The following is a 5,285-nucleotide window of genomic DNA, read 5'->3' as shown; positions in this document are numbered from 1 at the left end:
GAGTTCATCCGAAAAAAATGACGTTTTGCCATTCGTGCTCCCAGGTTCGTCGTCGAGTACACCATCGCAGGTGCCCCTGTCTGTGATGCAGCGTCAAGGGTAACTGCAGCCACGGTCTCCGAGCTGATAGTCTGTGCTGCTGCAAACGTCGTCGAACTGTTCGCGCAGATTGTTGTTGTCTTGCAAACGTCCCCATCTGTTGATCCAGCACGGTGTTCCGTATTACCCTCCTGAACCCACCGATTCCATATTCTGCTAACACTCATTGGATCTCGACCAACGCGAGCAGCAATGTCGCGATACGATAAGCCGCAATCGCGAGAGGCTACAATCCGACCTTTATCAAAGTCGGAAACGGGATGGTACGCATTTCTCCTCCTTACACGAGGCATCACAACAACGTTTCACCAGGCAACGCCGGTCAACTGCTGTTTGTGTACGAGAAATCGGTTGGAAACTTTCCACATGTCAGCACGTTGTAGGTGTCGCCACCGGCGCCAACCTTGTGTGAATGCTCTGTAAAGCTAATCATGTGCATATCATAGCATCTTTTTCCTGTCGGTTAAATTTCGCGTCTGTAGCACGACATCTTCATGATGTAGCAATTTTAATGGCCAGTAGTGTAAATACGAACCTTTTGTTACATTGTCAAGAACTTTTAACAGCCAATAAATGTGGAAGAATAACTATTAAATGGCTAACTTCCCTAAATACTCATATGAAGCGCAGGCAGATTACAGAAACAAGTTACTTGTGGAGTAGCAGTAGCGTTACATGTTGTGATTATTTGCCATGAAAAGGTACAGGGTTCGATTCTGGGCTGTTCTTATATCTTAACTGCCTCAGTTATAAATTCTGTATACAATGTTTTATGTACACTGTTTACAGTGCCGCCCTAAGTATATTTTTAAGGTCTTGGCAAAGAACCCAGTATATCTCACATTAAATTCCCAATAAATTACAATGAACCACGAAATTTTACAGATATTTGATGTTGCGAAAGTAGTTCATCAGCAGTCAGTGTTAAAGCCAAGCGTTTCAATTACTCTAAATAGTCTGTAAAAGTAAAGCATACAAAATTTTTGAAAAGAAAGTCAAACGTTTTGTGTAATGATTTGTCTAAAAGCATGAATCAAAAAATATTAGGGAAACATTTGGTGCACCTCATTTTCTGTTCATGATTTAGATCATCATTCAAAGGCACGTAGAACGCTTCTCTGATCTTTTTATTTGTTTTACACAAATCATTTCATAAAATATTTGACCGAGTTCTTGCATTTTTTATTTTCAAGTTTACTGCGTCCTCGTTTGCCTTCATAACGCACTTGATTCGAAAGAAGCCTTTTTGACATTTAAATACCGTTCCAGCGTATATTTTTATTTGCAAAACAGCTAGGCCTTCAACAGGTGAAATTTTTGACGATTCATTTACAGTAGCTTTTCGTGCAATACTTCAATTTTTCCTCAGCTTATTAAGTTTTTGTTAATTACCCTGATTACTTTCAAGCAGTTAATTATTTTCATGCAAAACTAGACCTCATGCTGGTCACTTTGATACCCCATTTACCTGTTTCTCTCCCTTTGCTTGGGTACGAAAATTTGGACAAAACTTCATGGTTTAATTTATAGGGAGTCTTCTTTTCGCTCTTCTCGTGCGTTTACAAAAACCTATCGCATGTTTACCATATGATAAAATAGTCCTTTCTGCGTGCTGTCATATCGTTTCGATATGTTGAACCTGTTATGAGATACGAAGATTTTTGCGACCACTTGATTCGTGAAGCACATGGAAGCGAGCAACCCGTCCACAGGTATAACAACCAATATCTGAAGAATGAAAAGAGATATCATGCCGGTCTCAACTTTAAATACAATTTAGACATATTGGTTACATTTCATATGCAGTAATGTGTGGCCTTAAATGAACTACCCGGGAAGTCAACGCAGTGTGATTTTACCTCTGCAAATTCTTAAAAATTTCGTGCAGCCATGTTCTCAATTTCGTGCAGCACAGTAACTATGACGAATAAGGAAAATAAATTGAGACCTTTATCGTTTCAGGATATCAAGCTCTAAGATGCGGAAGAGTCAAATTTTTTCACAGAATAGTTTTCTTAAAATATGGTGGTAAGTATTTCATAGCTGCCGTCGCATTCGCTCCACTGCTTTGCCGAGAAGACACGTGGCTGTCGCTCTGTGTCGCGCGTGCTGCAGCGACGAGGCTCAAACACGTCTGGATTCAAACGTCGCCAGTTGAAGCGGGAGACAGGCAGCCACACAGGTTCGCTCAGGTAGGACACCTCCGTAACTACACCTGCGGTTGTTTGTGTTTTGTCGCCTGAAGCTGTCGCACGCTGTCGCTCGCTTCTGTCGCTCGTGTAGGGCACGGCCTAAGCGTCAAGGCGACGCGAGGTGGAGGGTTCCAGGCACATCTGCTCCAGTCCTTGTGACGCCGCCGAGGCTGTATCGCTGACCCGCCGATGCCAGACTTTACCCAAAGCTTCACGCACTGGGACAAATTCCAAGTGTGCCCGCAGCACTGTAACACTATCGTGATTCACACCACTTCTTTTCAGTTAATCTGCTAACTACCGTAATAATTATTGTTTTAACTCATTACTGAATGTATTTTAAAAGGTAACTATTGTCAAACAAGGAGGATAAAAAATTCCAACATAATTTTTTTGATTTTACAAACGAATTCATACAGCGAAAACAGGGCTATGAGCACAGGACAAAAGTTTTCCTCAACACAGAATGCGTGCTCTTGCACAACGCTGCTGAAAGATCATATAAGAGAGTGCAAACTACGCGGGAAAACATCACACCCTAAAAGAAATGTCCTAATCTAACACTTGGGAATAGATATATTGTGAGAACGAAATTGTGGAGCATTATTATACTGAAGGACACTCGCATACTGGGACGTCCAGGGCAATTGTTGCCTCAAACATTTTCGTGGTCTTCTTCGAAATGCTTAGACCAGTCTTAACCCATTGTCTTAATTACAGAATGCTCACCAAAAGCAGTGTTTAACGCTTCTAAAATTTCGTTATATTGTATTACCATCTTATTGCGATGTTTAATACATACACTCTATTTTTATACAGAATAAATAATCGAATCGTCGATACTACTGTAACACATGTAGCCTTTTGACAGTTGACAACAAATTAAATATCCGATGTGGCTAACACTGTACAGATATTTTCCAGACTTGTTCACGACAACGAAAAGGAAGTACGAATCTGACTAACACAATATGCAAACATTCAAAAGTCCTATTGCCTCATTTGATATGAATTCAATTGACCATATGGTATTCTTACAACCATTAATACTTTGTTCGAGTGTTATAAGCCACAAAGATAGCTAAATAGCACTTAAGGGGCTCCGGAAAGGCTCAAAATCATGAAAAGTTCAATTTTTACTTTTTTGCGTTTTCTGAATCTGCAGACTATTACCTTTTAATAGATATATAATTTATTCAATTCCGAAGATTACAACTATTTTTAAATTTTTTTTGAAATGTGTTCTACATGGGCGTGACCCACTGTGGCGCTGTTAAACTGCTGTCAAATGGTGTCATTATTAACGTCCGTGTTCATCAGGTACATTTTAGTGATGTGAGATAAAGTATGTGTTGTGGCTAACCTATTTTCAGAGACTTAGCAGCACCTGAACTGTTGAAAAAGTGTATTCACAGAAAAACACTAAACCCCAATGAAAGTGTAAATAGTGTTATATGGTCGAGAATCCCAAAGACTGTATTTGTTGGAATAGAAACACTTCACTTTGGTGTGTATGATGCTGTTGCGACTTTCAATGATGGCAACATTGTAAGGTGCAAGGTATTTAGTAATATGGGAATGAAGATAGGTTCTAACATGGTACGAGCGATGCTTGCTTTAGACAAGGAACGCCTTCGGGCTGCAGACAGGGCTGTAAAGAGTCTAGAAATACAAGCAAGAGTAAACAGGAGGAGGAACAAGAGGAAGCTGGAGGAGGAGTTTGCATAGGATGAAGATAATCCATCCTATGGATCTGGAATGCACTAAAAAGGTAATCCAATCTTTGTCGCTCGATTCCCAAAACTTTTATTTTATCATATTAATTACATGTTTTCTAAGGATCTTCCAAACATATTTGTTTCAAACTTTCAGTAAATGATACACAGTACCTTCTGCATAATTTAACACAGCCTTTTTCCAAAAAACTGTATATTTTTGAATATATAAATAAAAAATTGCAAAAAAATGTTGTGAATTTTCATTACAATTGAAAAAAAATCATCTTTAATAACTGAACTAAAATTTTGTAAAATCCCTGTGTTAAGTTGTAGCCCATATTCCAATAAATAATCTGTACAAAGTTCAACTTCCTACCTCAAATACTTTGTGAGGAAAGATGTAATTTATAAGGGTTATTTTAACATTGCAAGTATAGGGCGTTCCGGAGCCCCTTAAGGCTGAGTGCCACTTGATAGAAGAGCCTTGTACTTTTAAAAAGCTTCATTCTCACGATATATGTCGCTATTTTCTACTCCATTAAAAGAAAATAGCATTGTACCTGGCTGATGTGTCAGACTGTCAACATTTAAGTTTTCCAGAAACAATCTCCAAATTAGGAGACATAAAACCTGCACTGAGACGGTAGGGGTCTCTTAATTGTCCGTAGCTCAACGTACGGCGAATAAAGGTAACCCCTTAGGGAAATGACAGAAAGCTATGGGAAGTAACAACATGTGCAATCAGTGTGTGTGCCTGGGGACCTAAATCAGCAAGTTGATGAGGCTGTTCCAGCAGACGTTTAGGGAACAGCATGTACCCAATTGAGTATTGTGAGAACTTTGGTGCAAACGAAGCCTTTCATTTGGATCACTCCATCGACTGGCAGAGAATATTGTGGATAGCAGTCTTGCTCACAGAATTTCAACGAAGCTCAGGGTCTCCAGCCATTGTAAAAAACAGTGAAGTTCACATACTACCAGGAACGTAAAGCTGGTTAAAACTCGAGGTTGACATCACTAAAATTTTTGAAAAAAGAAAGCATATGTCGGAAGATGGTTCAAATGGCTCTGAGCACTATGGGACTCAACTGCTGAGGTCATTAGTCCCCTAGAACTTAGAACTAGTTAAACCTAACTAACCTAAGGACATCACAAACATCCATGCCCGAAGCAGGATTCGAACCTGCGACTGTAGCGGTCTTGCGGTTCCAGACTGCAGCGCCTTTAACCGCACGGCCACACCGGCCGGCTATGTCGGAAGAGCTGGCTAATGGGA

The sequence above is a fragment of the Schistocerca nitens genome, chromosome 11 (assembly GCF_023898315.1).
Source record: "Schistocerca nitens isolate TAMUIC-IGC-003100 chromosome 11, iqSchNite1.1, whole genome shotgun sequence".
Classification (NCBI taxonomy): Eukaryota; Metazoa; Arthropoda; class Insecta; order Orthoptera; family Acrididae; genus Schistocerca; species Schistocerca nitens.
This window is presented reverse-complemented; position numbering follows the sequence as displayed.